This window comes from Phocoena sinus, chromosome 18 (genome assembly GCF_008692025.1).
Source record: "Phocoena sinus isolate mPhoSin1 chromosome 18, mPhoSin1.pri, whole genome shotgun sequence".
Classification (NCBI taxonomy): domain Eukaryota; kingdom Metazoa; phylum Chordata; class Mammalia; order Artiodactyla; family Phocoenidae; genus Phocoena; species Phocoena sinus.
Window position 1 is genome coordinate 14910452 of NC_045780.1, and position 25473 is coordinate 14935924.

Consider the following 25473-nt stretch of genomic DNA (forward strand, 5'->3'; position numbering starts at 1 on the left):
ACCTGTCTAAACTTAGATTGTGGCATTGACTTCTAACCCACCCCATAGGTGGCAGCCTCCAGCCCACCTCAGCGTGGGTCGTGGTGGTTCAAAGGAAGTGACACAAGCATGCATCTGTGCTCAGCACCCAGGTGTGGTTAGAAACATCGGTTTAGAAACAGCAGATCTCAGGCCCGACTACGCACTAGAATCCCCTGAAGAGACTGAAATTTTCCAGTGCCAGGGGTCCCATCCCAGATGAACTTAAATCAGAATCTCACGTCCTGAGCATAAACGTTTATAAAAGCTATGATGTGATTCTATGATGCAGCCAGAGTTAGGAGGCACTGGCTGAGAGAAACTTCCCCGCCCGGGCCACGCCCACCCCCGCTCCATCCTCTATGCTTGAGTAACAATTTACTTCCTCTTATATTCCACTCAGCCTCTCCCCACCACCAGAGCATTTAGAAAACAGTGAATGAACGGTGTAGCGCTTCTGTGGGTCTCAATGGGGGGAAGGCGAGGAAGCGGGGTGGCGAGCAAGGACATCCCTGGATTATCGATCACGTTGCTAAGGCTGTGCCAAGAGGGTGATCCAGGATGGATGGTAAACTGACCACCCCAACTTCCCCCAGCTGAAGGTGCACGACTAGCTCAGAAAGTGAGAAAATGTAACCCGGTAATCACAACCACCCTCAAGCCCGGAAGAAAGCAGACGAAGCACCAGGGAAGAGATTTAACATAATACAGCACACGTTCTCCTACTTGCAGATGTTCCAAGAAAGAAAAAACTACTCCCACACTGTTGGCGTCCGTAAATGGCAGTTCTAACCTGTCCTGAGCATCCGTAAGGTGGATGGGGCACCGGGCCATCGGCATGGGGTCTGACCACGCCCAAGATCTACAGGCTTTGGGGGAGGAAGAGGCAGCCCTGACCCCACGCCCTCCAGGGCTCCGCCCCTGGGTGAGTCTGAGCCCGCAGGGGAACCAGGTCAAACACCTGCTGCCTGCTGCGGTGACTGGGAGGGGCGGGGGGAGCGTGGGCGCCCCTGACATGCTTCCTCGCTCAGCTTTTCTTTCAGGGGTCAAGAATTCATAACAACTGCCACCGTGTGCTGGTTCCCTAAGTGCCCAGCCCAGCAGAGGATGTGCACCTGGGAGCCAGAGAGACATGCAAATTCTCCCGGGGAGGGTCCCGCCCAGACCCACTGAATCAGAAATTTTAGAGGGGGCGCTCAGCAAGTTCTGTTTTTTTTTTTTTTTTTTTTTTTTTTTGCGGTACGCGGGCCTCTCACTGTTGTGGCCTCTCCTGTTGCGGAGCGCAGGCTCCGGACGCGCAGGCTCAGCGGCCATGGCTCACGGGCCCAGCCGCTCCGCGGCATGTGGGACCTTCCCAGACCGGGGCACGAACCCGCGTCCCCTGAATCAGCAGGCGGACTCTCAACCACTGCGCCACCAGGGAAGCCCGCAAGTTCTGTTTTAAGATGCCCTCCAGGTGGCTCTAACACACGCTTAAGTTTTTTTCGTTACTTAGAGCTTTCTTAGGTGTCTCCTCAGTCGCCTTTCGGATCCTGTCTGGAAAAGAGAGGGGATGGGGAAAATGCTGGCTCTCTATTCAGATGCCTGCGCCCTGGTGCCTGCGGGGCTTCCCAGCTGGTTCTCAGCAGTCCCCTTTCTGAACCTCTGAGCCTCTGTTTTCTAGGCTCCTGCCTGCCTGGACATAACCTTTGTCTGTTGAACCTGAGGGAGCTGCCTTATCCTTCCTGCCTCAGTTTCTCTCCCAGGCCCTGCTCCTCTGCCTGGCTCCTTCCAGCTCTGCTTCCTCCTCTCATAACGGTTGAGGCCCAATCTCATCCTCTGGGCAGCAAAGACCCTGGGTGACGCCGGCTCTGTTTGCCCTTCCTATCTGTCACCCTCCCCTGGCCAGCTACATTTAGTTAGCGACCAATGGGCTGCTATTAGCAAATTCTTTTGAATGAAATAATTAAGGACTTTTGGTTTCCCAAATCCTTCTGCTTGTATTATCTCATCAGGTCGCTGTGACAGTCAAATAATGAACTCAGGTGTTACCCCTATTTAAGAGTCAGGGACACTGAGACCAATCCAGGTGATGGTCCAGCTAATAGGAGAGCAAAGACTACAGTTCAGGTCTCTCAAACCCTGACTCAGTGCTCTTCCCACTGAGCTGCATTTTCCACACTCTTCATTCATCTCTCCAGTGGTATTTTCCACTCTCCCCAATAGCACACCATCCACATTTTAGGTAACAGATTTGTAATCAACATTCACCTACAGCAAGTACTGGTTGAAACTGGACAAACAGCAAAGGATGTATTATTCTGCCTTGTCACACAGGTGCGCTCCAAAGATTTAGCAGAAGATAAGAGCAGGGATGTTTGGGCCACACAGAGGGGTCACCTGCAGCCATAGTGATTGATTTCTGGGGTCAAAGGATGCTCTGGTGATTGACAGAGGTGATTAATGGGTCAATCACTCCTGCAATGGTCAAGAAATCAAAAGATTTTCAACTTGAACCTCTTGTTAGTTTACATCTACCTCTCATTTCTTAGGATGATCAACCAACAAGGACCTCCTGTGTAGCACAGGGAACTCTGCTCAATGTTCTGTGGCAGCCTGGATGGGAGGGGAGTTTGGGGGAGAAAGGATCCAGGTATATGTACGGCTGAGTCGCTTTGCCGTGCACCTGAAACTATTACAACGTTGTTAATCGGCTGTGCTCCAGTATAAAGTAAAAAGTTCGAAAATAAAGAACACATTTGGGTATTCGAGAGCTAAAGGGGTTCCCTACACGATCCCTCAGCTGCAAGCTCCCTTCCCTGAAGGCCATGCCCTGCCTGGAAAGGTATTGGTACTTATCTGCCAGCCTGGGTCTGCCTGGAGGTTAGGGGCTCAACGCCCTGAGCTGGGTCACCTCCAGCGTCTGGTGGGAGTTTGGGTGGACCACTTAGCCAGATTCCCAGATTCTGAGCTGCTCTCTTGGCCTCTCCATGCAAGTCCTATGTCCAGATTGCAGTGTGGGAACCAGACAGGCGCCTGTTGCCCCAGCCTCCGTGACTAAGGCCTTCACCTCTGGACATCCACCTCACCACCTCTCTGCCTGTGGGTGCTGCCCTGTGGGGACCTCTGCATTCTAAACTCGTCCAGCCTGTGAGGAAGCCAGACCCGGGGCCAGGCCCTCTGGTTCAGCTGGCTAACTCGGACTCTGATCGCAGCTCTGCCTTTGAGACTCACATAAACCCCATTTCTTGTATCACCACCTGGATTTCTGGCACCACACGCTCTCAAGACGACCCACCCCAAGCCCAGCCTGCCTCCCAGGGCAAAGTCTCCCTGGTCATTTGTGACCCACGGTTCCTGTGACCCGGCACCGTCCCTCCAGCTCAGTGGAGGGTCAGTTCTGCAGTGGTCGAGCCGACTGGGATTCAGATCTAGAGCATGGCTGGGGATGAACCAATGAAAAGAAAGAAATGAATATATGAAGAATGGATGGACCAATAAACTGCACGTGGAGAAAGTGGAAAACAAGCATACCCGCAACAGCCTCTGCTTTCAAACGTGAAGCAAAAAGGAATTCACCATCCCTTCCCCATGTCAGCTGACCCTGGATCCCACAGGGATTTCTATACCTCCTCAAAAGTGGTCTAAATCCTCCGTTCTTGTGAGAGGTCCCCGCACTTTCCTGAGCAAACGACAGTGAAGAGGATGATGCCGAGAGGATAAAATAAGAAGAAATAAAGGAAATGAGCAATAGAAAATAGCTTTTAATAAGCACCTACTTTGTGCCAGGCACTGTGCTAGACACTGAGCATGCACTAACCCCTGAGATCCTTGCCTTAATCTCCTATAATAGTAACATCACCGCCACTGTTTGGATGACAAAACTGGTGAAGCCAGAAAGTGGTTCCGAACCTGTGCCCCTCACTACCATGTGAGGTTCCTTTCCTCACAGGCACCGGGTTCTCTGTTCTGAGGCTTAGTTCACTCCTTCGTTTTGGTCTCAAGAAGCGGTGGCTTGGCTGGCCAACCCCCATCATCACATATGTGAGGTTTTTACCTATAATCTTCTTTTGATTAAATTAGAGCATCCATATAATCCCTTGAAGTGTTGAAAAATGAAATTGACCAGCTAGGTCCATTTGTTTCAGCTCACGTGTCTTGGGAAGAAGTCTGAACTTGGATCCCATTCACTGCCTTGACTATGTGACCTTGAAAACCACCGGCCATCTCTCAGTCTGCTCTCTACCATTCTATGCCTCCATAGTGCTGTTCTGAAACCAAAAGAGATGTTGATTTAGGAGCCCTCTATAAACTGGAAAACACTACCCAAAGTAGATGATTATTACGTCCAAAGAGCAGTTCAACTCTTCTTTTTCTTGCTGAATGTACTGACTACCTAAGAGTCAGGAAGGGAGGGAGACAAGATCTTTTACGGCTGGGTTCGTTCCAACAACAGTACTTTCCACAAACATCCATTAAGGTCTTAACATGAGCCAGGCACTTTTATAGATCTTTTCTCTTTTCAGAGACAAGACATTTATGACCAAGTTACTTCTGCATCTTCTCATATTTGGGCGGGTGTTACACCTGCTGTGGACTAAAGCCGGGGAGCTGGACCTGGATAGGTCAGTTAACTGGTTTCGGACACCGTGGTTGGACTCCACCAGCACCCAACTGTCCTCATCCTGCCTCGCCTCTTTGCCACACGTGCTTCTGTGCGTGCTTTTTCACGGAGGCCATTTTGTCACACGGATTCCCCGCAAGAGAGTGAGAACGAATCACCGGAGCTCCGTCACCCTGTAACAAACAGCTCCAAACACATGTCCTGCCGAGCACGAGTCAGGTTAAGTGCAGACTTAGAGGCAGTCTCCTTCCCAGCTTTCTACATTTTTCCGTCTCGCTTCTCTTCCTGGGTTTGTTTTGCCTTTAGGTTTTCTTTTCTTTCTTTCTCAACTTTATACCTAGTTTTTGATACTTTCTGCTAAGTGCCTTGGCTAAGAAAGAGGCAGCGTGAGTTTTTTTGGAGAAATGCATTCAGTGTAAATATAGTATAGTATTACTATATTTTATATAGTATATTTATACTATATATAATATAAAAATATATATTAAGTTTATTTATACGGTATATAATATTTATACTATATTACATGTCGTATAAATAAACCCACGGTAGACTGTGGTCGTTCTCCATTTCTTTTAACTAAACATACACCAGAAACTTATTTTTAACAGAAACTTCTGATTGAGATATAATTCCAATACCTTCCCATTCACTCACTTAAATCACACAGTTCGTTGGTTTCTAGCGTGTTCACAGAGTTGTGCAAACCATCATCACCCCAAAGCGAAACTCCATACCCATTGGCGGCCACTCTCCTTATCCCCCTGAACTTCTCAGCCCAAGGCAACCAGTGAAATACTTTCTGCCTGTATAGATCTGCCTATTCCAGACACTTCACATAAATAGGATCATCCAATACGTGGCCTTCTGTGACTGGCTTCTTTCACTTTGGCAAAATGTTGTCAGGGTCCACCGGTGTCAGTGTTCCCAGTAACTTTTGCATCTCTTCAGTTAGGAATTCAGACTCATGGTTGCTTCTCATGGAACTCTGTATTGTCTTTGCTTCTCTTGGAATAATGATAATAATAAAAGTAGCCTTTAGTGGGCGCCTATATACATATTGTCTCATCCTCACAACAACCTATAAGGGAGTTACTATGGTCACCATTTCTCAAGATAAGAAACCAAGAAATGTCATCATGCTCATTAGTGATAGAGCCGGTATTCTAACTCAGGTCTCTGAGTCTAAATCTGTCTCCTCTGCCTCACACAGTAAGTCCGTCTTGGAAGATGAGTCCTAGTTATTACCAGCATCATCATAAACACCTTCAACATATGTTTCTGACTCTTGAAGCCCAGTGCCGGCCCATGGCTGTGGCTTGGACTTGCACCAGAGGAATAGACAAGAAGTTCCTTCAAATGAAACACCCAGAGACATAGCCTAGGTGGGAAATGAGGCGGGATGCACCCTGGTCAAGACTGTGGGACTCCAGAGTCCAAAACAGACCCAGCTTCAAAACCCAGCTCTTCCAGCTTTTAGTCGTGTGTCCTTTAAGCAGTTACTTTCTGAGTCTGGATTTTCCCACCTGTAAAATGGGGAGAATGTTTCCTACTTTGTGGAATTGTTACGGGGATGAAATAAAAAGGTGAGGGCTTAGCATGGTGCCTGGTACAAAGTAATGCAGGAGAATATTCCCCACTACTGATTATGATCACCGCCTTAGACAAAGATAGGATGGCATTTTGTCAGTCATCCAGGAAGCCCACACTCATGGCCTCCGCACACACACACACACACACACGCACACACACACACACACACCAGCGTAGTTTGGGAGGTGAACTCCCCACTGGCCTTCTATGATCATACCTGAAGTACCTTGTTATAAGGGGGAAGGGTTTAAATACAAGAGGGAATAAAGAAGAAGCAAGACCTACAGCACTGGGCAAGAGAATTTCCCAAGAACCTGACCTTGGGATCCCAGAACAAATGATCTCCAGGAGCCCAGAACTTCAGGGAAGAGAGGAGAGGCAGCCATGCTGTCATGGGTTTGCTGCAGCCAATTACTGATGGAGAGACAGCCTTTACAAAGTTCATTGAATCTTGCGAAAACATGACTACCGTAGCAGGAAAATTGTGACAAATTATGCAATTTGGAGGAAAACGCTCCTTTCTGTCCCCACTGTGATGTTCAGCTCCTGGCTAAGCCAAAAGCAGCTCCTGGCAAGAAAATCATTTAAAAAAATTGTTTTTTTGGGGGGGGCATATGGTGAAAAGCAGGGAAGAAGGAAAAGAACCCTAGAGGAGTTTTTCCCTAACCTTTTATTAAAATGATTTTCTGCATTTGGCAAAATGGCACTAATCAAAACACATAATTCACAATGAAATTCATTTCAAAGGTCTGACTTTTTGTGACAGTTCTGGATGAAGAATCTATCCCACAGACACACGCTCCTATGCACACAAAGATGTGCAGGAACGTCTAGTGCAACCTTTTTCAATAGTTCTGAGAAACAACTGAAAGGTCCAAAAACAGGAGAAAGGCTAAGCAAATACGGTACACGCATCTACCAGAAATCCACAGAACTATGAAAATTAATGGACTGTGTTCATATTGATATTGAAGGATGTGAAATATATAAATTGAACAAAACAGCAATCCATTAGACAATATATTGAGTATAGGCGCATCTGGGAGGTATTGTGGGTTCAGTTCCAGACCACCGCAATAAAGTGAATATCGCAATAAAGCAAGTCACACACATTTTTTGGTTTCCAGGGCACATGAAAGTTATGTCTGTTTTGTTCGCTGTTATATCCGTCCTGCCTAAAATAGTGTCTGGCACCTTGTAGGGACTCACATATCTGTCATTTGACTGCATGAGTGAGTGTCCGTGCAATACTTTTGTGATGAACGATTAAATACATACGTACACTTATGTGTTTGTATATGTGTATGTGTATATATGTATATACTTGTAGAGGTGTATATGTAATAACTGTTGAAATTGTGACAACTGTCAAAGGCAGACACAAAGATACTGATGCTCTAAGACCAGAGGAGGCTGTCTTGTATGGAGCATTCTTCCTGTGACCTCTTTACCTCCGACCTCTCACCTTTCATTTGGGATTACTTTTCCTTCACTTTTCTTCTACATTAATTGTTGCAGAAAGTCAATGAATGAAAGGAATAAGGCTATGAAATATTTTAAACTAGAGGTGATAGTGGGCAGTTTCTGTCTTACGTTAGCCTCAAAATCCATTGTTTCTGGTGGCACCAGATTAAGAACATTTCTATCTGTATAGGTAAGTATTTACAAATAATAACTTCTTAAGTAAACAGGTCATCTTGTGGGCTCAGAAGATGGTCCAGTTCAACTGAGATAGCAAGAGAAGATTTACCCAAGTTCTTGTAACTCAAGTGGGTGCATCAATAGGAGCACAGGGGCTTCCCTGGTGGCGCAGTGGTTGGGAGTCCGCCTGCCGATGCAGGGGACGCGGGTTCGTGCCCCTGTCCGGGAAGACCCCACATGCCGTGGAGCGGCTGGGCCCGTGAGTCATGGCCACTGAGCCTGCGCGTCTGGAGCCTGTGCTCCGCAACGGGAGAGGCCACAACAGTGAGAGGCCTGCGTACCGCAAAAAAAAAATTAGGAGTACAAACTGATGAGTGAGTGCTGTCTCCCATTGCTAAACTTTTGATACAAAATAAATTTATACCAGTGTTGTTAATTATAACTTTTTAATATGAAAAACTTATTTCTTAAATAAAAATTGAATGAAATGGTTGCAGTTTATCCAAGCCACGGCAGAGACCTGCAGAAAATGTTGACAAGCTTTGTTGTGAAGGGGCTTTGATTGGTGACCTGTTGACACCTTTCCCTGTTGGCAATTTCACTACTTCTCTGGCAGAGCTGACATCCCAAAGGTGCCCAACCCAGTGTATTATGTGAAGCTTAAAATGAAAACACGTGAGCATACCTGTCCCCACACCCACACCTTCTCAGAAGAGAGTATGACACTGCCAGGCTAAAGGGTTGGTAGCAGTGTCTATCCTCAGGATGTTTTCACAGGTTTGACTTGATGTGAACATTCTGTCATACAGAGTGAAGTAGGTCAGAAAGAGAAAAACAAATACCGTACACTAACACATATATATGGAATCTAAAAAAAAAAAAAAAAGGTTCTGAAGAACCTAGGGGCAGGACAGGAATAAAGACGCAGACGTAGAGAATGGACTTGAGGACACGGGGAGGGGGAAGGGTAAGCTGGGACGAAGTGAGAGAGTGGCAAGGACATATATACACCACCAAATGTAAAACAGATAGCTAGTGGGAAGCAGCCACATAGCACAGGGAGATCAGCTCGGTGCTTTGTGACCACCTAGAGGGGTGGGATAGGGAGGGTGGGAGGGAGACGCAAGAGGGAGGGGATATGGGGATATATGTATATGTACAGCTGATTCATTTTTTTATACAGCAGAAACTAACACACTATAGTAAAGCAATTATACTCCAATAAAAGAAAAATGTTGCCTGGTGATTTCCTTTTTTTTAAAATTAATTTTACTTATTTATTTTTTTGGCTGTGTTTGGTCTTTGTTGCTGCGTGCGGCCTTTCTCTAGTTGCGGTGAGTGGGGTCTACTCTTCGTTGCGGTGCGCGGGCTTCTCATTCCAGTGGCTTCTCCTGTTGTGGAGCATGGGCTCTAGGTGCGCGGGCTCAGTAGTTGTGGCACATGGGCTTAGTTGCTCTGTGGCATGTGGGATCCTCCCGGACCAGGGCTCGAACCCGTGTCCCCTGCATTGACAGGTGGATTCTTAACCACTGCGCCACCAGGGAAGTCCCGCCTGGTGATTTGAGTATTTTCCATCCTCCTTCACTAAAACTTAAGCTTCATGATGGCAGAAACTTTATCTTGCTTGCCACTATATTCCTAGTGCCTAGCACATAGTAGATGTTCAAGAAATATATACTGAATGAACGAACAAATGAGCAAATGAAAACTACCCCCAACGTTGACATAATCTGGTGAACACAAAGGATTGGGCTGAGAATTAATAATTTAGCGCGTAGAGCATACACAGTTGTAAATGAGAGAAAACCTCAGTGCCAATAGACAGAGAAGCAATTTCGGAAACCATAAATAATTAGAAGCAAGAATTTTTTCAGAGGATAATAAAAGAAGTCACCTCACTTAGCCAATAATGGATCGATTTAGAGGCAGCCTGCACCGGGGAAGTCTTACAGTGTGTGGCAGGTCCCCAGCCGTTGCGCTACAGTTCCAGAAAAGGATGCAAATGTTTGGGGAAAGATTTAAAACTAGGCAGGACCCTGGGATATGGGCCTATCTGTGAGTCTGTCTGGGGGGGAAAAGACCAAGTAGAATCCAGAATTAAACCGGAAAGCCCTTGTTCTGGCCACTCCTCTCTAAGATACCAAGGTCAGTGCTTGGTGTTCACGATGAGGCTGGGCCACGCCTGTGGGCACAGGTTAGGGTGAGAGGTTAGCCCCGCATAGGGAGGAGTTGAAAAACAGAGACCAAAAGAGGGGAGCAGACGTTCGTCATCAGAACGACATCCAGCACGGCATCGGGGATTAGGAAATGCTATCTCCCAAGAGCACGTGCTACAATGGGTTCCTGTCCCACAAGAAAGAATTCTCTAGACCTCACAGGGACACACCCGGTCTTACTCTCACACCTTCGCATTTGCCGTTTTCTGTTCCTTGGAATACCGTCTCCCACTTTTTATCTGGCAAACGCTTCCTCGCTCTTCAGAAGCCCATGCACACGTCAGTTCTGCTGCGGGCCCGCACAGCTCTGCTTCCCACGGACGCCTGAAATCCAGTCCCACCCCACGCCATCTGGGTCTGGCACGTGGGCCTTGCATGTCTTGTTCTGTCCCGAACGATCATGGCGCCTGTGCCTGAAATAAGCCCTCACGAGCGAGGGCAGAGGGAACGTCTTACCCTGGCCCTGTCTCTCCGAGTTCACACTCTGTGCGCCCAGGTGGGCACACTGAGAAACCAGAGCAGGCAGCCCCCTGCCGTGCTGATGCCTCAGTCACTGACCTTCGTGGTCAGAATGGACAATACTCACCACCTGATGTGGGTCCAGGCCAGGCCCACAGTGTGTGACAGTTTTTTCCATTTTGGGCCCGTCAACTGGTCTGTGGGAGCTGCCAGGGTTCCCAAGTCTGCTGCTCCTTTTTCCTGCCTCTGGGTTTCATGGTTCACCGTCACTCCGACTCCGGAGCAATGCTCTCCGGTCCTGATGGCTGGACACATCCGTCTGCCCTGTGGCATCTCTCAGCCGGCCAGGCCTTCCGTCAACACTCGCTGTGGGAGTGGAGGCAACAGAGCACTAGGTGCTGTGGACCTGGACAGAGGCGACAGGACGCAGGGACTCTGTGGGGCTCCGTGGGGCTCCAGCTCTGCCAGCCCACATCTGGGACCCAGCAACAAACCCACGGACTTCAGTGAGTGGCTGGTGGAAACTGTAAATGCCTGTGATTGGGGAAGCTGGGATCATCGTCACAGAATCCCATCTAAACGTCCCTCCAGGGTATGTCTCTTGATGGCACGTAGGTCTAGTTTGCATAGTTTCCTCCTGACCAAAACCAGATAGATGCCCGAGCTGACCTTCTCTCTCATCTTTGGAGATGCGCTGAGCCCAGTCTTCGTAGGCAGGCCAAGTCAGCGAGCAGCGTCTGGGAAAGTTGGGTGTGCTCTAGAAGAGGCCCACGGCTCCGTGAGAAGACCCCAGCCTCGACTTCTGACCTGGGACCACGCAGCGGGCCCAGGGGCCTCAAGCACAGTGCTGACCACGTGGCCACAGATGGCCTCGGGCCACTCCATGCTGAAAGCCTGGGATGTACCCATTCTGTGCAGGACAGAAGAGGACTAACTTTGCAAGAACGGGAGGAGCTGTCTGGAGTCACCACACATTGTCACGCACCCCCCAGACTTCAATAGCATCTTGCAACGCAGACATCTCTTCGTGTGTATGTGTGTTTCAAAGCTGCAAGATTTGGTCTCCATCTCGACAGAATGTACTGTTAACTGGAACAGTCCGGGTGCCTCTGCATGACTCTGAAATGCCAGCTCTGGTTGTGGTCAGATTTCACCCAGTGTGGAGGCCTGGCTCAAGGAAATCCAACTAAGGCACTTATATGGGTGAGTCTAGATTGCCCTCCTTCCCCGCCGTGGTCCTCAGGACAGAGCACAACTTAAGAGAGGTTTACCAAGGCCTGCAGGTGAAGGGAAAACTGGTACAAACCATCTGCCCACTGGTCCAGAGAGGAGAGAAGAACTTACCCACAAATCCTAGGGAAGGATTTTCCATCATCTTTTGCTGACTGACTTAAAAAAATTATTGGAGGGGAGAGGGAGGGACCCTGTGGGTCTTACGAGATGTGTTCCCTGCCCTTCTCTCTGACTCCATCTTTCCTCCCCTCCCCGTGCTCAGGACACCCAACCACACTGGCCTTTGTCCTGTACCTCTAACTCCCCAACTCTCGTCTGCCTCAGGGCCTCTGCACTTGTCATTTCCTCTGTCTAGAGTATTCTTCCCTCATCTCAGCTTAACTGTCACCTTCTCAGAAAGACTTTCCTTGGCCACCTTATACAAGTAACCCTCACTTCCCAGACTCTCTCTATCCTATCCTTTTATTTCATCCCTTCATAGCATTCCTTCAATCTGAAGTTAGCTTGTGTATTTATTTATTGGTTTATTGTCTGTCTTCCCCGACCAGAACGTCAGCCCCATGAAAGTGGAAACCCTGTCTGTTTTATATCCTGGTGCCTTGCCCATATTCCATAAATATTAAATGAATGAATGATATTATCACAGCCTTTTAAGATAATGTCATTATCTTAATGGGGAGAAAAAAAAAACCCTTCTATGAATTCTAAGTTGAGAGAGAAGAGGAAATAAAGCAGAAAATGGAAGAATTGTTAGCTGCTACATTAGCTCAAGACTGAAGCAACCAGAAACGCAAAAATCTGAATGCTTAAGTATAAAGTGTGAGCCAAGGCAGTTTTCAAATAGGAACAGGATTATGTCCTCAGGAAGCATATGGATTATAAAACGCCAAGGATGGCTACTTCACACCCCCTCAAGACCCGTGCCCAGTTCCTTCCTGGAAGGGCCGCGTGATTTTTCAGCCCATCCCAAGAACCCTTCAACAAGAAACACTCCAAATGAAAGTACAAAAGAGCCCGAGAAGCCTTGCCATGGACAGCATCTGGGGAGAAATAAGAACATCTGTTCTCAGCATGAACCCTATTAGCTCCATCACGTGGCTTTCAACGAAACAGAAAAAGTACAGTTGTGATACACGGGCATCATCATCGGTGGCAAGGTAGCAAGTGGCGCTGCACCGCGGGCTGCGTGCCCGGGGCGGACGTGGCTGCCGGGAGGGGTGCGCACGCGCCGAGGGACAGGAACAGCCAGCAGCTATAGCTCGGTTACCTGGAGTCCGCAAGCCTGGCTCCTAGGGGCCGGGGTCCTGTGAGGACTGGAGGAAAGAGAGTGAGCGCAGGAGGGAGGCGGGGGAGGGAGAGGGGAGAGAGGAGAGAAGGGGAGGGTAGCACAGAGACGGAACAGGTCACCCTGCCGGGCAATTAACGGGAGGGGCAACGTCCCAGGCGCTAAACCAAGACCACTGGGGTTTATGCCGCAGCAACACCACTTCCTAGACGCGTGACCTCAGGCAAGTTGCCTGACCGTTTTGTGCCTTGGTTTCCTCCAGCCATGAGAGGTGAAAATCCCCGCAGAGGGTCAGCGTGCAGCACTAGACGTGAGTAAGCCCTCAGAAGGTGTCAGCTGACGCTAGTGCTATTATTACTACCATCATTATCACCGTGATTTATGGCCGCATCGACTCCTTCCAGCGCAGCCAGCTATGTACCGGTATTATTCCCAAGGCAGGAAGCCCGTGGGTGGAAATGAAGGGCCCAGCCTCAGCCCTCTCTGTCTCTAGAACCCGGGCTCTTTACAACTGTCGCGCAGGACCCTGTGCCTCCCGAAAAACAGCCCTTGAACTTATCAGAAGGCAGAAGCAATGCAGACTAAAGCAGCGTCTTGCTTTGTGGTGTGGAAGGTCAGGGGCAGGCTCCTTTCCTAGGCCCAGTTATTACAGAGGGCACCACCTGCACCTAAGGAAACAGGAATGGAATGAGACAAACACGAGTTCGAATCCCAGCTCCACGCTCAGGAGCAGCGGGCGCGGCCCGATGGCCGAGCCTCTATGATCCCTGCTGGAAACACAGACTCAGATGCCCCGAGGCTTTGGCAGGGATCCGACGGGACCAGGTGGAGACCTCACGGTGTTGGGCACTCAGCACAAGGTTTCCGCAGCTCCCTGCGAAAGCTGAGAAGCGAATGGGGAAAGGAGAGAGAAGGATAACAGTGGAGAAGAGGGCGGGCCTGGGGGCAGGGACCTGAGGTCGTGGGGCGGGGCTGGAGGCTGCCTGCAGCGGCACAGGGAGGCCGGCTCGGGAGAAACGGAGGACAGCCAGGCTGCCTGGGAGCCACAGACCCCCGTTCCCCTCAGCACCCAAGAGCCTCTCAGCACGACAATATCGGTGCTCCTGATGGCCAAACGAAGCTACAAGATAAGGTTCCGTGATGTGCAAACAATCTGTTTAAGAGGTCAGGAACTTATGGACTGTCTTTTAAAAGGATTTCTTACCAAGTTGTTAAAATTTTATAAGAGGCATTAAAGGGAGGTATGTTTCTAATATCCAAAAACACAGACTATGCAGAAGGGGTTCATATGCAGTGGAATCTCATAAAACTCCAGTGTTGCTGTTGACATTTGTTTATGTAAGTTCTCTCCTCTCAGAAGATGCCTTCCTGATGTTTTAGCCACCTGGGTGTTGGCACATGAAAAGCTGTTTAATCTTGGGCAAGCGGCCTAAATGCTCTGAGCCTCAATTTTTTTAACTGCAAAAGAAGTTTAATAGTAGAACCTACCTTATAGGTGGGTGTGAAACTTAAAGGAGGTAAGGCGTACAGAGAGAATTCAATCGATGTCAGTTAATACTGTTATGGCTACTGGCATCATTATTTAGCGATTGCAGTAGACGGAGCGCTGCTAGATGACTTAAGAGCCGTACAAATCTGATTTCTGGAAATGGCCCAAGGAACGTAATCAAAACTATCACCCCCTTCCTCTGCCTCTTCCCCTGTAAGTACCAGTTACCAGGCCCTCCCAAGCCCTCGTTGAAAGCACCTCTCTCGTCACTCTGTCCTCTCCTGTGGGCTTGAACCACAGGTGTAAAGAAAATGCCTAAGTCAAAAGACTAGGGGTTAGTATGCAAACATGACAGTAATCGGCAAATTGGGAGGGTGGGATTGTGGCTGCATTTTTTTCCTCAATTTCCCAAGTATAGGAGCAGATGTTTTCTCTGATTGTGATTCTTGAAAATGTATTGTTGAGATACAAAAGTGCATGGCAGTGTTGTCCAGACGCGACACAGCCGAACATCCTTAGGTGGCTACCTGCGAGTGCTGGTGGACTGTCTCATCAGTGATTTTCCAGCAGCGTGAAAACGTAAAATAATATTCCCGGGACCACCTGCCAAGAAGTGGGTTTATCCTGTATCCCTTCTCGCCCTTGGGTGAGGAAACAGAGCATCAGGTGTGTGGGGTCCAGTGTGGCAAGCAGTGATTTATCTGCTCTTAGCAACCGCGGCTTCAGCTTAGCTTAGCGACATCTGGAAGCTGAATATTCTCATCAAGTGTGTTTTATTCAACTGCCTGCCCTGGGGGTGCTGCAGGCTTGGTTGGCCTCTTGCTGGAAGCTGACAGCTCACACTACACCCTCGACCGAGCGTGGCTTTGGCTTCCACTCTTCCCAGGCACACAGGGTACAACCTGTTCTGAGCTGGCTTTCATAGCGCCTCATCACCAGGTAGCAGCCTCTCTTAAACATCTTAGTCATCACTCCGCTTCCCGCAGCCCCACGGCCTAAAGGAAGATGCTTTCCTTTTCTTGAAAGCGCCTTTTCCCTCTTTTTTGCAGTTTCCTGTTTGCAGTTTAAGAGCCAACGAGGCAGGTGGAGGGAAACAGCCTGTCAGAGCTAGCAAATCCATCCAAGGCTTTGTAGAGCCTGCGGGGTGGGGGTGGGGGGGTCAGGCGTGGCGCAGAAGACTGTGGGCATCCGTGGCCCCAGCCTGAGAACCTGACCCTTCGGTTCGGGCAGTAAAGCCCAGACCCCAGCTACTAGGAGTCGTGACTCTGAACGCGAGAGGCACAGAAATCTTCCTGAGTTCTGCTGGACAGTCCAGGGCCATAAGATATTCCTTCTTCAGGTTTCAGCAATAAACATGCAAAACCAATTAAAAAAAAAAAAAGAAGATGATGATGATTTAGGGAGAAGGCACTGGAGTTAAATGGATAGACATGGATTTATATCCCATTCTTGCCCTAACTAGCTGAGGGGTCCTGGGCAAGTCACTTGACCTCTCCGAGGTTTCATTTCCTCATCCAGAAAAACGTTGGAGAACTATACAAATCTCATAGAGCCTATGATAAAGACTAGATGAGATAATTCATGATAATTTACGTAAACGTATAGGATAACACCTGATACTTAGTAAGAGCTTACTATGTGTCCTCAGTTTTTGTTTCAAAATTATCAGTCAAACAAATAAACTTACCTATGAAACGGAAACAGAGTCACAGACGTAGAGGACAGGCTTGTGGTTGCCAAGGGGGAGGCTGAGGTGGGGGAGGGACGGAGTGGGAGGGAATGGATAAACAACAAGGTCCTACTACATAGCACAGGGAACTATATTCAATGTCCTGGGAGAAACCGTAACAGAAAAGAATGTATATATATGTATAACTGACTCACTGTGCTGTACAGCAGAAATTAGCACATTGTAAATCAACTATACTTCAATAAGATAAATTAAAAATAAAACAAAAACGAAAAACCAAAATTATCAGTCAAGAAATGCACGAGGATGGGGCAGATTTCAGATCATTCCGCTTGCCTCCTAACTTTTGGTTTTTGTAAACACTTGCATGAAAAGAGCCCTTATCCCTTCCCCATCCTCCCTCCCCGACTCCCAACCCAATGTGCCTGTTCTCACCCTGATCCCTGTGGCTCTGTATACGCATCCTATAGACTGTACCTCCTTGTCCTTGACTCTTCCCTAGACAGCCCCTCTAGGGCACGGCGTGTGCTCTTCCGAGCCCACAGCCTTTTTAGTGTCCGGGATGCTGTTTCCCTCACACGAGGTCCTCAACACTATGCTCACTGAGCGAATTCTTGCCTTAAGTCTGAAAAATGAACTATTGATTTCATGGGCTGAGATCTTTGAAGATTTTCAAAGTCTCAGAACCACTTCCCAGTCAGAGAAGTTCAAAGAATGAATTCATCGACTGGCTTATTCTGCTCTCAAAAGTCATTTACACTTCAGTCAGGAGAGGCTAGGGAAAAGGTTGTTCGCCGGGGGAGCTTTTGCCTCTTCGCACAATGTCTGATATCGGAGGAAAGAAATTTCCTCTGGTGTGCACTTCAGAACGAATGAACACCACGAGCATAAAACTAGCCCTTCCTAGGGGCCCAGAGGGAACCCAATTCTTGCTTCCTGCAGCAAGGGATTGCGTGGCATCGGAACAGCGAAGCTGCCCTGCATCTCTGGGCCACGCGGAGATGGCTAGGGCCACGTCCTGGTTTGGGATCGTGGTACCAAGAGGCCGAGGCAGGCCAAGCTTAAGCCAATATCTCCAAGGAGGTCTCTCTCTCTCTCTGTGCTGCTGCCTCCTTCCAGATTCTCTCCTTTCCTTATGTAACTAGTTATAATTCACCCTCAGGTTTTTAAGGTGGATTTGGTGCAACCTGACTCTCAAGTAATGTTACGAGTGCCAATGAATGACGGTGCAAAGTCCTAACATCTGCACGGAAAAAAAACAAAAACAAAAAAACCAAACAAACCACTGGACAAATAAAAGTTAAGAAAACTCTGTCCACAGTACATTAATTAAGAAAGCCACGTTACGTAAAGACTTTTTGAAAGAAGCCATTGTCTACACTGACCTGACATTTCAGAGCTTGTTCTGGGCTTCCTGATAGGACAGTGGTTTGCTGCTATATGCCAAACCAGCCATAAGATAGGCAGATGCCGGGGCCAGGGGTCGGAACCCATAGAAACAGGAATGGAAAACGCCTGTGTAAAGATGGTAAAACCCTTTACAAGTTTTCCTGAGATTCACATAAAAAATGATCAAGTGACGCTATAAAAATAAATGCTTGCCGATCTCACAAACAAATTAGAAGCTGGCCTCGTGACTGCTCAGAAATGAGGAGCTGGGGACTTGAGCAGGTGCAGGTCAGACCTGGTGCTGGAAATAAACAAGTTGCCACAGGAACTTGACACTGGGAGAGACCCAAATTCCCAGAAAGGGCAGCACCCACCAAACAGCCCAGGCAGTTTGCTCTCAATTATCCACCCCATGTGTAATTTCACGGAAACTTACTCTGAAAATCACAGATTTTTTGACACTTACCTCAGAAAAAAATGAGTTGTCCAACAGTGATTTCATGCCCAAGTAAACCTGTCATCTTTACTCTTAGTCTTTTCTTTCCCTTCTTACAGACAAAAAGGATCCAGACATTTTCCAAGAGAAAATAAACTCCCAAAGCTGCAAGATTTGATTGTTCACGTTTGCTTACAATGCTCAGCCAGAGAAGGGGGCTTTCGAGTTGGCAAAGTGCTTCCCTCCCACGTCCCCACTAAATCACCACTGGCTCCCGAGGCTCTGACTCAGAGAACGTGTAAGCCCCAGCCTCGTCTCGTAAACACAGCGTTTCCATGCCCCATGTTCTAGATTCCTTGCTGGCGCAGTGCAACTCGGGGTCGGGGCAACTAAGGTAAGGAGACCATTCCAGTTCAACTTCTGAAGCTGTTTTTCCTCTGCTGAAGTTTAGGTAGAGGCCAAAAGGGCTGATTTCACTATTGTCTCAAACTAAACTGCTGACAACTAAGTATGAACACTTGGCAGCATTTCAAGCTCCAACAATAAGCCAACTGCACGAGGAGACTGTTTTGTGTTGCTTTGCTCTAGTTCTTCTTTCTCTACCTTGTGATACTCCAGAAGCCTATGGGCACTTTGTCCCTGCCCACTCCCAGGACTTCAGTAGCCACCCTGGTGGTCCTCACGCCTGCTCAGGCAAAGTTATCCCAAGGCGGTACAGCGGCCCTGGCTTTGGGGAACGGGGCATGCTGCCTCCCACCTCGAGCACGGGTCCACTTCTAACCCACCTGCTGCGTGGGTTAATTGTGATTGGAACACATTATCAAGACTGTCCTGAGACTCAAGGATGACTGAAAACCACTGGGAGAGTGGAGAGGCACTAAGCCGATCTGAGAAGTGTCATCGCCCTTCTCCCCATTAATGCCACATCTAAGATTGACAGGGTTTGCTCCCACCTGCATTCTTTCATTCACTCAACATCACTTCCTCCCATGCCTCCCGGGTCTGTGTCCCCCACAGTCCAGATCTTTCCTGGTCCCCATCTTCCATCAAAACCCCCTAGTTGTGGGGCTTCCCTGGTGGCGCAGTGGTTGAGCGTCTGCCTGCCGATGCAGGGTACGCGGGTTCGTGCCCCGGTCCGGGAGGATCCCACATGCCGCGGAGCAGCTGGGCCCGTGGGCCATGGCTGCTGGGCCTGCGCGTCCGGAGCCTGTGCTCCGTGATGGGAGAGGCCACAACAGTGGGAGGCCCGCGTATGGCAAAAACAAACAAACAAACAAACAAAACCAAAAAACCCCCCTAGTCATGTGAATCATTTCCTTTGGGCTCTGTCATCACTCAATGGAAGCTGAGTTATCTGATAAAATAACTTCTGCTAACGTGCCAAGTCTCCCAGGGAACATATACGTTTATCATTTTCCTTCTGGAGAAGCTACGTCAGTGTAAAAAGTGATTTTAAGTATGGAAGACCAGGGATTGGTATTTGGAGGGAGCATGAATTAGTCACAAGTCTTTCAGTGACCAGTAGCAGAAAGTCAGCTGAAATGAATTCGGACAAAAGAAGGAGTTAATTGGATGATGTGACAGGAAAGGGCGGGGGTGGAGTTGGCCCCAAGCACAGCTGGAGAGAAACCCTGTCAGGACCTGCACTGGCTCCCATCACAGCTCTTGCCAACATGTTGGCCCAGCTCTTATCAGCTTCTCCAGTTGGCAGGGGCCAGGCCCCTGGCAGGTCGGGGGCCATACATCCTTACAGCTCCCACTGAGAGAAAAGGCCTCTCTTTCTTAGAACAGGGGAGAGGACTCTGATTAACTGAGCTTGAACCACATGCCACCTCTGGGCCAGTCACTCTGGCTAGAGATTTGGCTATTGTTTTCATTCTCTATTGCCACACTGAGTGGCTTAAAACAGACTACATTTATTATCTTATGGTTCTGGAGGTCAGAAGTCCAGTGGAGGTCTCATCAGACAAAAATCAAGGTGTTGGAAGGATAAGTTCCTTTCTATAGGCTCGGGGAAGGGGGGAGGGTGGTGAAGAATCCTTGCTCATTCAGTTTGCTGGCAGAGTTCATTCTTTGTGTTTATAAGACTGAAGTCCTTGTTTCCTATTTCATTCCCCATCTGTGGGCCATTCCCAGCTTCTAGAGGCCACCCACATTCCTTGGCCCATGGCCCCTTTTTCCATCTCCAAAACCAGCAATGGTGGGTCAAGTCTTTCTCAAGCTTCAAATCACTCCTGCTTTTTTTTTTTTTTTTTCTATTATCACATTCTCTGACCCTTCTGTTTTCCTCATCCACTTTTAAGAGCCCAAGTGATTACATTGGGTCCACCTAGAAAATCCGGGACAATCTCCCTGTCGTAAAGTCCACAAGCCTAATTCCATCTGCAAAGACCCTTTTGCCATGTAATGGCAATGTATATTAAATAGCATATTTGCATGTAAATGGCAACAAATTTGTAAAATATATTCGCAGGTTCTGAGGATAGAACATCTTTGGGGGTCGCCTCAAAAGATGGTCCCTCCAGTAATGGACCCCCCATATTTGGGGGGTCCACTACTGGACTATCACAGCCAGGTTTTAGTCTCATATCTACCTGTGTAGCCAGGGCATGGGCTGGTGGTGTGACTGACAGCTCCAAGAGAACCATGCAGAAGAAGAAGGATGAATAAGTTTCTTAATGAAGGACAAGATGCAGTTAGCAGGGGGAAGAAGAAGAGAAAACTGTCCATTACAAGGCAGGATGGGCCTTATTACGCATTTAAGCCACCGCTCAAAGGTGTTCCTCTTCCAGTAGGAATTTTAATATTCCCAATGTCAAGTGCCTAAAACATTTTTTAATGAATAAATGAATGAATGAGAGAGAAGACAGATCAGAGGCAGAGACTTAATCTGTTACCAAGTTTACCCATCCCCAAGTGCTAGAACTTTGTTGGACTTAACTCTGAGCAACACAGAGGAAACAGAAACTACTCACAGGAATTTGGCCCGAAGAATCATGCTCACATATGGCAACAGAAGGCAGCCAAGAAAGAGGGGGGACTGGGATCTGGCTCAAGACTCATGTGCTCGGGTAGATCAGGGGCTGGAACAGAGGAGGTTAGCTAGAGAGGCGCGCTGCGGCATCTGTGGGAAGGACGAGTGTGCAGTGTTTGTTGGGACATTACTGGCTATGGTTCAGACTCCTGTAACCAGCCACACAAACTTGGGTAGCTTTCACCTTGGGCCAGTTTCATCTCCAGTAAAAGAAGAGAGGAGGATTATCAAGGATGTCAATGAAGTGGCAACCCACACCCATGCCCCACACACATAACCAACCACCACGCTTTCGCGCTGAACCCCGGCCATCCTCAGAGTCCCCAAGGCAGCTCCCCAACGGCCACTACAAATTAATCCAAGTCACAACATGCATTAAAACCCCTTGGTCATCCTAGAGTCAGGTAACTTCTAACGTACTTTCCAGCTTTGACATTTAATATTCTAATATAGGGCCACTGCCTAGGACCAAAGGAGACCTAGACTCCCAATTTCAAACCCCTCAGGCTGGATGAGGACAAAGCTACCTGGTGAGAAAGGCAGAGAGAGAGCGGGAACAACCTTCACGACTTAACCCCAGGGCTCAAGAGCAGTTTCCGTAGGAATTCGAATCAGAGGTAAAATAAACCTCCCTGCTCACCAGAAGTCACGAAATGCCACCTGAGTTCTACACAAGAGATCACTTATGATCCCTGACGTCCCTGACGCGCGCATAACCACCTTGAGATTACATGGATAAGCCATCTGGGTTTGGGGCAGGAAGAGACGGAGCAGATAAACTGGGAAATATTGCAGGTCAGTTTCCTGAAAGCCCTGCAGCAGAGATTAGTGAACAGGCGATTATTAAGGCGAGGTCTCTGGATTCATACCAGTGGGGGAAGGGAAGGAAACAGGATTGACCAGAGGGTAAAACTGGACTGTGGACTCGGTCCAGGTCTCAGCTGATTGCACGGAGGGCTCTGGAGCTGGGCTGGCCTATCAGAGATGTCCCCGGTTGGGACAAGGACGTCAGACTTTATCAGCCTCCGTTGACCAGTCATTGGAGGGAGGCTGTCCCCAAGAAGGTGGCAGTCCTTGGGTGAAGAGGCTGCCTTCATAGTGGACAGAGTTCCCAGAGCTCCCAAAGAAGACTGAAGGAGGAGAGCTGTCAGCCAGCAGCACGCCCAGAAGCTGAGGGAACAGTTCCTTTGATCCTGCAGGAAGGGCTGGGTGGAGCCATACGGAAAGGAAATGGGTCTTCTACCTGGATTGTCTACCTGGATTACTTTTTACTGTTCGTTGGCATGGCAGAGTCCTATCCTCTGTGTCTTATAGAGTCTGTAGCTTCTGCAGGTCTTGAGCCAGGGCCAGTGTTCTGGTGTGCTCAGCAAAAGAAATTACCAAGAGTGGGAGACATAGGTGGTACGGAAGGTCCATTCCAATGGATAAATGTCATGAGTTATTTTATGTTAATGCTATAGCAAAAATATAGGTGGACAAATTATATCATCCATGTAATGTAAGTTACATAAAGAGAGTATATTAGTCCGCTAGAGCTGCCAAAACGAAATGCCACCGATGGGGTGGTGGAAACAACAGAACTTTATCCTCATCCTTCTGCAGCCTGGAAGTCCAAGACCAAGGGGTTGGGAGGTTGGGTTTCTCCTGAGGTCTCTCTCCTTGGCTTGTAGATGGCCGCCTTGTCGCTGCATCCTCACATGGCTTTTCTCTATGCACACACATCCCTGATGTCTCTTCCTCTTCTTATAAGGACACTAGCCCTGCTGGGTTAGGATCCCACCCTCACAACCCCATTTAACCTTAATTACCTCTTCAAAAGCCTCATCTCCAAATACAGTCATATTAGGGGTTAGGGCTTCAACATATGAATTTGGAGGGAAACACAATTCAGTCCATACGTATAGTCCTTTTAACACACTCTGCCCAGTAGTCTTATGCATGACTGAATGGTAGAATGTAAAATTTGTATATGGAGGCCACTAAAAATATATTTTGAAATTTGTTTTGTCTCCCTTTGTTTTTACTTTACTGTAGAGATTTTATTATTTAGATTAGGATTTGGAAAGCATAGACAAGTTCAAAGAAAAAATAAAAATCACGATATTTTTATCTCTCATTTTTAAAAAAAAGTAATATTAACTTTTGATGTATTTCCTTCCAGTCTTTTTTCTCTGCTACATGTGAATTTCTTTTGCAGATTGGATCACATGTATATTGTATTTACATTTTTTGCTACACATTATCTTTTTGTCATTGTTCCATCTTAAAAGGAAGATAATATATCCACAGCTTCATTGTCTGATATTTTATTTTGTGAACTACTGCACCCAATTTGGAGTAAACATTTTCTTGAATGTCTGGCTTTCCAATATATTTCCTTTTTCATACAATTTCCTTTCTCCCCTCTTGCTATCCAAACGTTCTGCACCATTTTAGGCCCAGTTCAAGCCCTACCTCCTCAAGTAAAGGCTTCCCCAGTATTTCTGGGGCATAGTGACCTGGCCTCCTTTTAGATTTAAATAATGTGCTTTCTATACTATTTGCTTAATCCCATCTTTCTCGTGATATATCTTGAACCACTGTCATGATGATTTTTAGTTTAAGCCTTTACTCCTCAAAGGATTGTAAACTCCTTGAGTACAAAGATGGCGGCTTCTATTCTTTACTCTGCTGTGGACAATTGCTCTTTGCTTGATTGGTTGGGTTTTTTGGTGGCTTGATTAGTCTGCTGGTTGGTTTGCTATTTTCTGAAAATTAGGAGTCATCCCCAGCTGTCTGTGGAAATAACGTTTTCCCCCTCCTATCCTTTGGAGGGCACTGGTTTGTGACATTTCCGCAGCAGGGCTAAATTGGATGCATTGTGTTTCTTTGTGTTACCCTGATTTCCCTGCTCTGTGTGTCTTGACAGCAAGATGGTTCTATTATGTTATATCCTATTGTGTTTTTATAATGGCTTAATTACTGCCTATGGGCTTCTAACTGAAAACTGGGGAGAGGGTAAATTTTATAAATAAAATGTGTGATCGGTGACGTTAATATGCTACCACATTTAGCTGTGTCTCCGTTGCTCAGGTTTACGTTACAGTTCAGAGTGTTGCCAAATACATGTTATAGGTAAAGAATCTATTTTAGATTCGTTTAGAGGGTGAATTAAGCTTCAGTCAAAACATATTCCAGAAAGAGGAACTCTGATGTTCTGATGTGCCCTGTACCGTATGGCAATCTATCTCAGCACGTTTGCTCTCTATGTGGTAGACTGGCCAACGCCTAGAGACATAGGCATTGAATGTGTCTATGAAAGAAGACATTCTTTGTGCTGAATCTGGACAAGCAAAACTTTAAATTATCATTACTAAACCAAATGTTTCAGTATTTAAAATGTATATAAGACTGTATCTGGTTCATTAGGATGAACATAATACATTGCCGTAAATGGCTAAGAGGCCAACCCCTAATGACATTCAACATTTGTAACTGGAGGGGGAAAGAGAGCAGGAAGGAGGGAGGAAGGGAAACAGGGAGGGAGGGAGAGAGGGAGGAAGGAAGGAAGGAAGGAACCCACGTATATGCATATATCCGTAATGCCAGAGAAATCTGCCATTTGGTTACCTTCCCTTTGGAAGCCTTACTAAATTTAAATTTCAGGTTAAATTAACAACCATAAGAACACGTAGAGACTGAGAACCTACAATCAGCAAAGCAGGAGGCATGATATTTGACAATGCAGCTTTGATGCAACTATTTTGATGAGAGAATATTTTGTCGTGTTTAAAAAATTTCAGCTATTTTTTTTTAATGAATAGGGAGGCTCATAACCTCACCCCTTCCAAAAGCTCCACAATCCCATTCACCACCCTTGAAATGCAGACACCTACCACCACTCCAAGGGATGGAGGAGGTTCCGGAAGGGAAGGAGTGGGACACACATTACTTACTTTTAAAAAACGATGTTTAGGGCTTCCCTGGTGGCGCAGTGGTTGAGAGTCAGCCTGCCGATGCAGGGGACACGGGTTCGTGCCCCGGTCCGGGAAGATCCCACATGCCGCGGAGAGGCTGGGCCCGTGAGCCGTGGCCGCTGGACCTGCGCGTCCGGAGCCTGTGCTCCGCAATGGGACAGACCACAGCAGTGAGAGGCCTGCGTACCACAAAAAACAAACAAACAAAAAAAAACAAAACAAAAACGATGTTTATATTTGACCAGACCTTTCTGATGCATCAAAACATCTGCATCAAATGTTATCCTTTAATGCAAGTCCCAGTGGAGTGCCATTTCTGGACACCCAGCGTGCACGGGAATGTTGAAATTACATAGTTACTCTGATAATTAATAGAAAGAAAAAAGAAGACATTTCACATATCTACATCTGTCAGCGTAGGGGCACATGTG